General features: G+C 40.4%; 1 long non-coding RNA gene across 1 annotated transcript in view; it reads right to left on the reverse strand.

Annotated features, from left to right (window-relative positions):
• Nucleotides 1-362: 362 nt before the first annotated feature.
• Nucleotides 363-12,723, reverse strand: part of LOC139171841 (uncharacterized) — an 85,556-nt gene continuing 73,195 nt past the window's right edge. Inside the window, exon 3 of the long non-coding RNA XR_011559812.1 lies at nucleotides 363-697. This is a non-coding gene — a long non-coding RNA (uncharacterized lncRNA). The remainder of the gene's footprint in view (nucleotides 698-12,723) is intronic.

Here is a 12,723-nt window from a genome sequence, read left to right on the forward strand (position 1 = left end):
TGAAAAACGAATACAATTTGGGAAGCATGTATTCTAAGTTTCGTGCAGTGGTCAGCTGCTGCCAATTCGGAACGGTTTAGAAAAACCGATAGTTCTGATGATCAGCTGGCCCAGCCCACCCACCCATGACCTATCCTGTCCTATATTTCCTTCTTCTTTAAAAAAAATATCTTTATTGAATATTTACATTTAAAATGACAGAGACACACAAAAAAGAAAAAAAATATACAAACAAAAACATAACATACAAACGCATACAACTTTATGCTATATAGGTTACTTTCCTTCTTTCTGGCTCAGCTGATTCACGCAGAACAGCTGATTTCTGTGCCTCCGGTGTTCTACTTACCAAGGTGTGTTAGAAGGTAAGCAGGTGAGCTTCAAATTGCTGTATTTTTAATGCTGGGAATTAGGCACGTGTGCGCGATCACCAAGCCAGTTGCTAAACCAGTTGCAGGCTGCCACTGGTTACATGATATTCATCAATAGAATTCCATATTTGAAGGCAAAAATCCAGATTATCAATAACATCAGCCTTCTTAAAGCAATAGCATCTTTTCTTGGGGCAGCACAGCTACAGCCTGAAGCCAGTGTGTTAATTTTTTTCATCTGATTAAAGGAATTGTAGACAGATGCCATGTGCACACTCCAAGTGTTCCAAACCATGCTTTTTTGCCTTTGAATCTGCCACACAACCCTATAAATCAAAAAGAGAGAGGGGAACTGTGAGTGATTATATTATTTTCATTCATTTTATCATTTATTTACAGTCTTTTAATATGCCGGTTTCCACCAAGCCCCATCAAAATAATGACAAAGATGGTATATAAAAGCTGTAAAACAATATTGAGAGAGCATTTGAACCGAAGAGTAATATTTTTTTTTAAGGATTTCAAAGCTGGTTTAATGCTGATAGAGTTGGCTAAATTCAATAGAAATGGGGAGGAGGAATTCATCACTCTTCACTCTGGTGCTGGGGAAAAAAGAATGTAGAAGAAACAAATGGCATCCTGCATCATCAGGGAGATAATTATCCTCCCTGCCTAGATATAAAAATAAAATAATCCCTTCTCACCCCTACCGTTATATGTCTTCTTCAATCTCAAGTCATCTCGCAGAGGCTTGGGAAATGATGAGGAAGGATGCAGTTAATAATAATAATAATAATAATAATTTATTAGATTTGTATGCCACCCCTCTCCGAAGACTCAAGGCGGCTCACAACAACAATAAAAACAATATAACCGTGATACAAATCTAATATTAAATATATAAAACCCCAGCAATTAAAACCATACAACACATACATACCAAACATAAAATATAAAAGCCTGGAGGAAGTGTCTCAGTTCCCCCATGCCTGGCGATATAGGTGGGTCTTGAGTAATTTGCGAAAGACAAGGAGGGTGGGGGCCATTCTAATCTCCGGGGGTAGTTGATTCCAGAGGGCTGGGGCCGCCGAAGAGAAGGCTCTTCCCCTGGGGCCCGCCAAACGACATTGTTTGGTCAACGGGACCCAGAGAAGGCCAACTCTGTGGGACCTTATCGGCCGCTGGGATTCGTGCGGTAGAAGGCGGTTCCGGAGGTATTCTGGTCCAATGCCAGTTGTTTCTGTTTGCCTGTTTCTTTTTTTTAATATGTATTTATTAATTTTTTCCTTTTTTTAAAAGTACATAGTCATATTTACAGATGAATCTACATTGTATATACATTCCTATCGACTTTGTCTTCTAATTACTTTTAGATTTCTTGATGTTTTATTTCAATGCTTCTTTTAAGTTTCTTTTTTTTGTCCATTGGTACCATTTTGTCCAGGTTTCATAATAGTCCGATTCTTTTCGATTATTAAGTTCCATTGTCAATCTGTCCATCTCTGCACAGTCGTATATTTTCTTGATGATCTCATTGTCTTCAGGTATTTGCAGATTTTTCCAGTTCTTTGCAAATACAATCCTTGCAGCTGTTGTAATATGCAAGCTTAAATATTTTACATTTTTAGAATAGTTACTTCTCATAATACCCAATAGAAAAAATTCTGGCGTATATTCTATTTTTGTATTTGTTATTTGACACAACCAATTATTTATTTTTTTCCAGTATTTTCTTGTCTCTGTTTCTATGCTACTCTACTTCCCCCACAAACTAGGAATGGGTTCCTCCCAGTTTGGACCAGATTGCCCAAACCATTAGCAACCCACTGGTGACAAGACAGTGGTGTCACGGATCCAGTTTAGGTGGTGCTGGTCCATGGGCACCACCATCTTTTTTTTTGGGGGGGGGGGGGGCAGTGGAATTTTATATCTTTGGATGGCTTCTCTTCTCTCTCTGCTTCAAAAAGAGTCCACTCACCTGCCCACCCCCCAGGCTAATTCTCATCATTATTTCTTCACCCGAAGCACAGCTGATCAAATCCTCAGCTGTGTTTCGGGCTGAATCCTGCTACGGAGCATACACGGAAGTAAAATTGCACATGGGGACGGGCGTGCGAAATGTCACAATGCGAACTGGTGGCGAATGTAAGTGGAACCCTCCCCAGCCACAAACACACATACAGCAAGAGTCTGCAGATCAGGGGTGAAATTTATTTATTTTATTTATTTTATTTGTCAAGTATGTATTGGTGGTATACAAAGATATAATAATGTTCATTTACATGATACTAGTAAAAAAGAAACATTAGAAGAGGGGACGGAAGGCACGCTGGTGCACTTATGCACGCCCCTTACTGACCTCTTAGGAATCGGGAGAGGTCAACAATGGACAGTCTAAGGGTAAATTTTGGGGGTTAGGTGATAATACTACAGAGTCAGGTAGTAAGTTCCATGCATCAACTACTCTGTTAATAAAGTCGTATTTCCTGCAGTCGAGTTTAGAGTGGTTTATTTAAGTTTGTATCTGTTGTGTGCTCGGGTGTTGTTGTGGTTGAAGCTGAAGAAATGCTACCATTTCGGAATGGTTTGGGCGTACTGGTAGTGGCGGCTGCTGGTGGTTTGGAGAACCGGTACGTGTAGCAGCACGAGGCTCCACCCACCCGCCCAGATGCTGCCATTTCCTTTTTTAAAAAACCCTCTGTGAATGACTCTACCACAAATCAAAGAGTTTCAAGTTCATAAAAAGGGAGGGGATTTTTTTTTAATGCAGTGATGCCTCTACCTACAAACGCCTCTACTTACAAACTTTTCTAGATAAGAACCGGGTGTTCAATATTTTTTTGCCTCTCCTCAAGAACTATTTTCCACTTACAAACCCGAGCCTCCGAAACTGTAACCGGAAAAAGGCGGGGAGAAGCCTCTCTGGGGCCTCTCTAGGAATCTCCTGGGAGGAAACAGGGCCAGAAAATGCGGGGAGAAGCCTCCATGGGGCCTCTCTAGGAATATCCTGGGAGGAAACAGGGTTGGAAAAAGCGGGGAGAAGCCTCTGTGGGGCCTCTCTAGGAATCTCCTGGGAGGAAACAGGGCCAGAAAATGCGGGGAGAAGCCTCCATGGGGCCTCTCTAGGAATATCCTGGGAGGAAACAGGGTTGGAAAAAGCGGGGAGAAGCCTCTCTGGGGCCTCTCTAGGAATCTCCTGGGAGGAAACAGGGCCAGAAAATGCGGGGAGAAGCCTCCATGGGGCCTCTCTAGGAATATCCTGGGAGGAAACAGGGTTGGAAAAAGCGGGGAGAAGCCTCTGTGGGGCCTCTCTAGGAATCTCCTGGGAGGAAACAGGGCCAGAAAATGCGGGGAGAAGCCTCCATGGGGCCTCTCTAGGAATATCCTGGGAGGAAACAGGGTTGGAAAAAGCGGGGACAAGCCTCTCTGGGGCCTCTCTAGGAATCTCCTGGGAGGAAACAGGGCCAGAAAATGCGGGGAGAAGCCTCCATGGGGCCTCTCTAGGAATATCCTGGGAGGAAACAGGGTTGGAAAAAGCGGGGAGAAGCCTCTGTGGGGCCTCTCTAGGAATCTCCTGGGAGGAAACAGGGCCGGAAAAGGCGGGGAGAAGCCTCCGTGGGGCCCCTCTAGGAATATCCTGGGAGGAAACAGGGCCTGAAAAGGTGGGAAGAAGCTTCTGTGGGGCCTCTCTAGGAATCTATGAGCCGGGGTGGCGCAGCAGGTAGAGTGCTATATTGCAGGCCACTGAAGCTGATTGTAGATCTGAAGGTCAGCGGTTCAAATCTCATCACCGGCTCAAGGTTGACTCAGCCTTCCATCCTTCTGAGGTGGGTAAAATGAGGACCCGGATTGTGGGGGCAATATGCTGGCTCTGTTAAGAAGTGCTATTGCTGACATGTTGCAAGCCGCCCTGAGTCTAAGGAGAAGGGTGGCATAAAAATTGAACAAAATAAATAAATAAATAAAATCTCCTGGAAGGAAACATGGCCTTCACCCTCCCTGTGGTTTCCCCAATCACACACATTATTTGCTTTTACATTGATTCCTATGGGGAAAATTGCTTCTTCTTACAAACTTTTCTACTTACCAGGTCACGGAATGAATTAAGTTCTTAAATAGAGGTACCACTGTATTTACAAAAACCTCATAGAATCCTTTCCTAATGGTGCCTGGAGAACAATGGGCCATGCTGTTTTTTAAATAGGATCATAGCACTGGGATCTGCTGTAACGTTGGCCTTGTTTTGAACTCTGCCAATGCTTTGACAACCGACATCTGAAGGAACGTTCTCTCATTGGATTGCTATTAATTCAGTTAAAACGTAGGAGACCAGAGAATAAGTAGGGAGCTCAAGCTTGCAGAGGACTAAGGAGACCTTTAGATTGCTCAGGGATCACATTCAGACTGTCCTTTGCCCTCTCTTACATTCCTTATTATAGTACATTAAAACCCTTTGCTCTATCAAATTGACAAAGGCAGCTATAAAAGGGGTCCTTTCTAATACCCAGTAATATAAACTATGTTTGTACACTTACGACATAATCCCTAATTACTTCCATACTTTTATGCGTAAAGAGCTTCAACTGTCTTGTTTTAGCATGCTTACTGAGTGGAGTGAATTTTGGTCGTAGTGGGGTTTTTTTAATACATGCAAGGCAATTTGTAGAGAGAAGGACTTGTTTCTGGATTGGGGAGATGGCTCCTATTTTCAAATTAAATAAATACACCCGGTGTCATTGATCTATTGCATCTTGCATCAGGATGTTTACCAGTATGTTATATGCTGTTTTTTATCACTGTTGTTAGCCGCCCCGAGTCTACGGAGAGTGGTGGCATACAAACCCAATAAATAAATAAATAAATAAATAAATGAATGAATGAATGAATGAATGAATGAATAAAAGAGTTTGTCCACATTCCTGACAATGCCTAGAGTGCTTAAAGCAATTACCCTAGCCTTTTATAACAATGCTTATGAAATTGCTTTTTGGTTGCTTATCGTTGATGTCTTAGCCATGTCAATAATTCTAAGAGAATGTCTTGGATTGGCCCCTTCACCTTTTAAAGAATCATTTAATGAAAAGAAGGATTAGGGGAGACAAGATAGCAGTGTTCCAATATCTCAGGGGTTGCTAAAAAGAAGAGGGAGTCAGGCACTTGAGGGCAGGACAGGAAGCAATGGATGGAAACTAATCAAGGAGAGAAGTAACTTAGAACTAAGGAGAAATTTCCTGACACTGAGAACAATTAATCAGCGTCTCCAGAAATTATGAATGCTCCAACACTGGAAGTTTTTAAGAAGATGTTGGATAACCATTTGTCTGAAATGGTGTATAGTTTCCTGCAGAAGCAAGAGGTTGGACTAGAAGACCTCCAAGGTCCCTTCCAACTCTGTATTCTATTCTATTCTATTCTTTAAAGGATAGTTTTTGTTATATATAATAACCATGAAACATTTTTGGCAGTGCCTTGTGGCGGTTTTTTGGCCTTGCCATATGTTGTAACATTATCCTTATGTTAGGCCGAAGCCATTTTATCACCAGAATTGAAGTTTGGGACAAAAGTGGATAAGGACTTTTTAAGATGGAACAGCTTCCTACTTACTGGGAGGGAAAAGCCGAAATGGAAATGAGATGGTAACTTTGCTAGCGTTGGTCATTGTTTTATTTTTTATTGGTGTATCATTCAATCTATTTTTAAGGATGATGGTGCATTAACCTTACTATTGGCTGTGTTTAATACGACTAACAGAAGTCAGAATCCAATAAGATCCAGGGATCATATTTTGTCTCCCTTTACCTGATTCCTATTACCCAATCATATCTCTTCGATTACAAATGGAGCTATCCAGGGTCCTGATTTTTCTGTTAGAACTGTTTTTCTCCATCCTTCAAATAATTACTCCTGACTGAATTCTGGCCAACTCTAAATTCCACCTAAATTTTAACAGTTTTTCCTAAAAATTGGGGGAAGAACATGTATATTGCTTTGGGCTTCTATATGGAAAAAATTAATAGTTTAAAAATAAACACATACACTTGTTCCTAAGAGTGAAACTTTTTTCCTATTTAAATAAGAAGAAAAAAATAATAATTACAACTTAAGTTATCAATAGTTTGAGAAATGAGCCCTTCCTCCCATTTGAACATTATCCATGGAATTGCCTCTGGTTAGAACTCCATTACGCATTAATGTTAAACACTTAAACATTTCATATACAATAGGGAGGTCAGGCATGTTCTTCTTTCATTATCAAGATATCATATATCAAATCCTCCACAGGAAACCTGAATCTCAAGAAAAGAGGAAGATAAATATATTGATCACAACCTCTTTGTCAAATTAGACCAAACCTTTTGAACTAAGGCAGAAAGTTTGATTTTGATTTTGATTAAAGAGTGAAGCTTTGTTTTAACTGGTCAATAGTTATAGGAAATTATTGGGAGCTGAGCAAATATGCATGTCCAAGTGGCCGTTTTTGCAAGCACTTCACTGTCCAAAGTTTGCAACTCTTGAGCAATCAAGTCATATATAGGGTGTCAAACTTGGGAGCAAAGGGAATAGGCCAAAGAAAAAAGCAAAATTCAGAAATATTGAGGAAATTAATGTCCCAACCTTTCTGGTTCACGAGAAGCAACAGTGAGTGTCTTGATCTCTCTGTCTTAGACACAAAGAAAAATTCTGAACTTTCAGCTTTTTCCTCCTGTAAAGAGTTCGTTTTTTTTCTATTTATTGTTGGAAATATTATTATTTTTTTGTTGGAATTTCATACATTGGTGCTTTTAAGTTTGCTTTATTGAGGCACAAAGGACGTGGGGTTGTTTTTACAAAATAAAAATAGATCAATGAGAGGACTTGTGCTGTCTGTCTTTGGGATGTAACTGATAAATGGGAAAGAGAAGGTATTTGTGCACATGATTAGGTAAACCTCATAACATGGATAAATACATATCCATATAAAGTATAAAGAAACTTGCATCTCACCTATGTGGATTTCATCAATCTGTTGGTTGAACTGATTAAATTTGTAGCATCAGACAGCTGTCTAGAACTAAGACTGCTGTGAATTGGTCACAAGGAACCCAAGTTTATTTCACACCTACTTTAAAGTTTTGGAGATGATGGTGCCATAAATCTATTTCTATCAGCGTGTAGCAAATCTCACATTCACTTTTACTTTCTCTGTGCAAAGTAGTTCTTCCTTCTTTCTTTCCTTCCTTCCTTCCCCTCCCTCCCTCCCCCCTCCCTCTTTCTCTTTCTTTCTTTCTTTCTTTCTTTCTTTCTTTCTTTCTTTCTTTCTTCTTGAGCCTCGCAGTGAGGCTCCCTAAAGCAGAAGTATATGTGGGAGTTTAATCTGCAAAAATGGTGGTTACCATTTTTGGTACTTCTATCATAATTTTGTGCCTGCTGTTTTGCAGGTTTTGAATCCTCTGAGGATGGTGCTGTCTTAAACCAAGCTCTTCAGTGAGATCACTCCATGTGAGTAAGCAGGAGTAACCTCCAAAGTACTTTGCTTTTAATCTGGAACCAATTCTGTTGTTGTTTTTGTTGTGTTGTTCAGCCACTAAGTTCATGTCTGACTCTTTGCAGCCCCATGGACCATAGCACAGCAGGCTCCCCTCTTCTCCAATGTTTCCTAAAGTTTGTCCAAACCCACGTTCATTGCATTGATGACCCTATGTAACCATCTCCTCCTCTGCCATTCCCTTCTCCTTTTTCCTTCCACTTTTCCCAACATCAGGCTCTTTTCCACGGAATCCCATCTTCTCATTTGGTTGGCCAAAAGCACTGGGGCTTCAGCTTCAGTATCTGTCCTTCCAAAGAACAGTTGGGGTTGATTCCCTTTAGGACTGATGGGTCTGATCTCCTTGCAGTCCAAGGAACCAATTCTGCCCATCTTCAAAAGTCCTAAATTATCACAGGTTGTTTCAGCCACAATTGGTTACACGACTATCAAGCTTGACTTCCCATCAATGCCGCATTGATCACTAATCGTTGGGTGCATATTGTATAGTGTTTTCACACTGCCTAGAGCAATGCACGCACGACTGTGGCTGGATGTTCATGTGTCACACTAAGCCATGTGATGGTTGGCTGGTTTTGATTTAGCATAATGTGTCAACCTAGCCAATTCTTTTTTTAGTCAATGAACCATGGTTAAGCAGACCAGGAATTATGGTATGAATCCAGCCTGGAGCATTTTGTCTGTTGTAGCTGGTCTTACTGAAAAATATTAAAGACACAGAATGGCTGCATGGTTGCAATCTCCCCGTACATACAAGAAGAATTTCCATTGACTGGAGAAAATAAAATGGCTTTATCTTTCAAAAACTAATACCCTGCCTGTCCAAAAACATCTTTCTTTAACTATAACCAGTGGTCTTGCCTGAATGTCACCTACATATAGCTCAGCTGTTCTAGCACAGCAGTCATGGTGAGATGTTGAAAGGAGTGTCAACAATTTGGACAAGGTATAATTTCTTTCTTTCTCTTTAGTCAATGCGTCCCTTGCCTTATTTTAGTGCAGCATCATTTCTCAGTTGCAAATTTTTGAGTGACATGCAGAATGCAAAACAACATAAAAGGTTTTGCCCTCAGGCAAATGTGTGTCCATGTAGGACTTTAATTATTCTTTCTGAATCACGTACAATATGCAAAAACCCAATTCTCTGCATAGAAATCAGATGAATATCACTTGCATGTATTATTGTTATTATTATTATTGTTACTATTATAATTGCTACTATTGCAAAGGGGTTTCTTGAGTGTATTGCTCTGATATTAGAGAGGAAGGAAAACCAACTTTCCGATGTAATATTGTAACAGAATGTAAACATCCCTTCTTGTGGTTTGTTCTCTTCTTTGTAAACACATTGGCTGCATTCAAAAGTATTTGCTAGACGTATGGAGTGTGCAACATGCCTCATTCTGCTTCTTTCTCCATTATTGGCTCCCATTTTTCACTGGTTAAAGCTAAACCCAAGGATATTTTCACATAACACTGCTGAACTGCTCCAGGAAACATTTGCAGTGTTTTCTGTTTTTAGATACCACCTGATTACTCTATAAAGCCAAGATTATTATTATTTTTAAAAAAGCCAAGTACTTTTTATAAAATATTGTAAGGGTACAGAGTTTACTGCCCTGCCCTCCAAACTCTGGTGAAGCACCCACCAAATTAGGAAAATATTTGCAAAGCTATTCAGAACTATTCAGCATTTTCTTCTAGGTTTTGTGTGGAGTTTTAAGACCAAGGAGAATTTAAAGCCCCCTCCCCTCTATCTTCAATCATCTCTCTGTCTCTCATCACATATCTATCTATCTATCTATCTATCTATCTATCTATCTATCTATCTATCTATCTATCTATCTATCTATCTATCTATCATTTATCTATCAATATCTATCTCTATCATTTATTTCTCTATATATCTACAGTATTTATAATCATCTATGTATTTATCTCAACTATCTATCTCATCTATCATCTATCTATCTATCTATCTATCTATCTATCTATCTCAATATCATCTATCTCTATCTTTTATTTCTATATATATATATTTCTAATCATCTATGTATTTATCTCAACTATCTAATCTATCTATCTATCAATCTATCTATCAATCATCTATCTATCTATCTATCTATCTATCTATCTATCTATCTATCTATCAATCATCTATCTATCTATCAATCATCTATCTATCTATCTATCTATCTATCTATCTATCTCAATATCATCTATCTCTATCTTTTATTTCTATATATATATATTTCTAATCATCTATGTATTTATCTCAACTATCTATCTAATCTATCTATCTATCTATCTATCTATCTATCTATCTATCTATCTATCATCTATCTATCTATCTATCTATCTATCTATCTATCCTTCTATCTATCTATCCTTCTATCTATCTATCCTTCTATCTATCTATCTATCTATCTATCTATCTATCTATCTATCTATCTATCTATCTACCTACCTACCTACCTACCTACCTACCTATCATCTTTCACCTATAACTGTTTATCATCTATTTCCAAATATTGAAGAACTGAATCTACTTGGTTATCTTAGACATCATTTAGCTGTTGGGGGGCTTTTTGTTTTGTTTTTTTTGTTTAAATGGGGTGGGAGTTAGTGATATCTTTATCTAGACATTTTCATATCTTGACAAAGGTCTCAATTAAGGCTTTACGTTGTCAGCCAGTTTGTGAACATAAAGACATCTAGATATTTTATTCCCCTCCCCACCTGAAGGTGCAGAAATGGTTCTATTTTTGATCCATGATGATTTGCTTCAGATATGAACAATTTGAAAATCTGTAATAAATTTAATTGGAGCAGTCCCCCAAATAAGAACAATATTTTTCACAAGGATGCATCCACAGCGTACTGTAGCTGTAGCTAATTGCTGTTATTTATAAACCTTCGTACCTTAAAAAAAAAGCCAGTGGAATAGGAAATGGGGAAGTATTTGGACGTAGGTTTTATAGTGACAGCTCCTGCAGAGACTCGAAGAAGGACAGTGGGGTGAAAACAGGGTGATGCTTGGATGCGTGTCGACAAGATATCTTAAAGTTTCAGGAAAGCTAAATATTTCACAGGTGCCAGGTTCATGAAAGAAATATGCTAGTCTGCCCTGGGAGATAAATCAAATTTCTGGTTGGCAATAGAAGGAATCCGAGTTTCCTCCTTCTTCAGCAGTCCAATAAAGAGAAGCCTCGTCGCCATTTCCATAAATTTGATTTCAGCAAAAAAACAACATCAACAACAACAGCAAATCGCATTTAGTAAACCGGTTTCCCCTCCAACCCCCATTTTTTAAATATTTTGCCTTAACTACTCGATGGCGCTTTTTAGTATCATTTTACATAATTTAATACAATTTGTTCCATCCATTGGTTTTCATGGAGATACAAGCTGTTCGCTTGTGGAAAAGTTGGCAGCGTCTCGTAGGCTGGCAGGAGAACGTTCGGAGGAGTTCCATTTTCAAGGTTCTACAGGGCAACGGCCATTTTAAAACACATTCACATTAAGATCGAATTAGGCTGTAGCTTCCGTTTGTTTATCGGGCAAAAAACCCCACCCCACGTAGATACTACATCCCCCCTACCCCAGCCCCACTGGCTTTGTAAAAGGTACAGTGGTACCTCTACCCAAGAACACCTCTACTTATGAACTTTTCTAGATAAGAACCGGGAGTTCAAGATTTTTTTTTTTGCCTCTTCACAAGAACCATTTTCCACTTACAAACCCAAGTCTCCGAAACTGTAACCGGAAAAGGCAGAGAGAAGCCTCCGTGGGGCCTCTCTAGGAAACTCCTGGGAGGAAACAGGGCCGTAAAAGGCAGGGAAAAGTCTCCATGGGGCCTCTCTAGGAATCTCCTGGGCGGAAACAGGGCCGGAAAAGGCAGGGAGAAGCCTCCATGGGGCCTCTCTAGGAATCTCCTGGGAGGAAACAGGGCCGTAAAAGGCAGGGAAAAGTCTCCATGGGGCCTCTCTAGGAATCTCCTGGGTGGAAACAGGGCCGGAAAAGGCAGGGAGAAGCCTCCATGGGGCCTCTCTAGGAATCTCCTGGGAGGAAACAGGGCCGGAAAAGGTAGGGAGAAGCCTCCATGGGGCCTCTCTAGGAATCTCCTGGGAGGAAACAGGGCCGGAAAAGGCAGGGAGAAGCCTCCATGGGGCCTCTCTAGGAATCTCCTGGGAGGAAACAGGGCCGGCAAAAGACAGGGAGAAGCCTCCATGGGGCCTCTCTAGGAATCTCCTGGGAGGAAACAGGGCCGGAAAAGACAGGGAGAAGCCTCCATGGGGCCTCTCTAGGAATCTCCTGGGAGAAAACAGGATCGGAAAAGGCAGGGAGAAGCCTCCATGGGGCCTCTCTAGGAATCTCCTGGGAAGAAACAGGGCCTCCACCCTCCATGTGGTTTCCCCTCCAACCCCCACACATTATTTGCCTTTATATTGATTCCTATGGGAAAGATTGATTCTTTTTACAAACTTTTCTACTTAAGAACCTGGTCACGGAATGAATTAAGTTCGTAAGTAGAGGTACCACTCTATCTGCTTTGCCTCTACATCTCCAAATGTTGGGATGGGGTCAGTATTGGGCTGTATCCGGTACGGTTTGGTGCGCAGTTACGGTTGGAAAAATGGAGCTGTGCATGCAGCTCCAGCTGACCGACTGCATATGTGCAGAAATCCAAATATCATGTGATCCAATATCAGAAATCCAAATATCATCTGGCTTACGTGTGCCAGATTTCGCTAAAGAAATTGCTGAAAATCAGTGAAATCTCACACATCTCAGCATCCTAGCACGAGATTCAGCTTCTGCGCATGC

Source organism: Erythrolamprus reginae, chromosome 9 (assembly GCF_031021105.1).
Source record: "Erythrolamprus reginae isolate rEryReg1 chromosome 9, rEryReg1.hap1, whole genome shotgun sequence".
Taxonomy (NCBI): domain Eukaryota; kingdom Metazoa; phylum Chordata; class Lepidosauria; order Squamata; family Dipsadidae; genus Erythrolamprus; species Erythrolamprus reginae.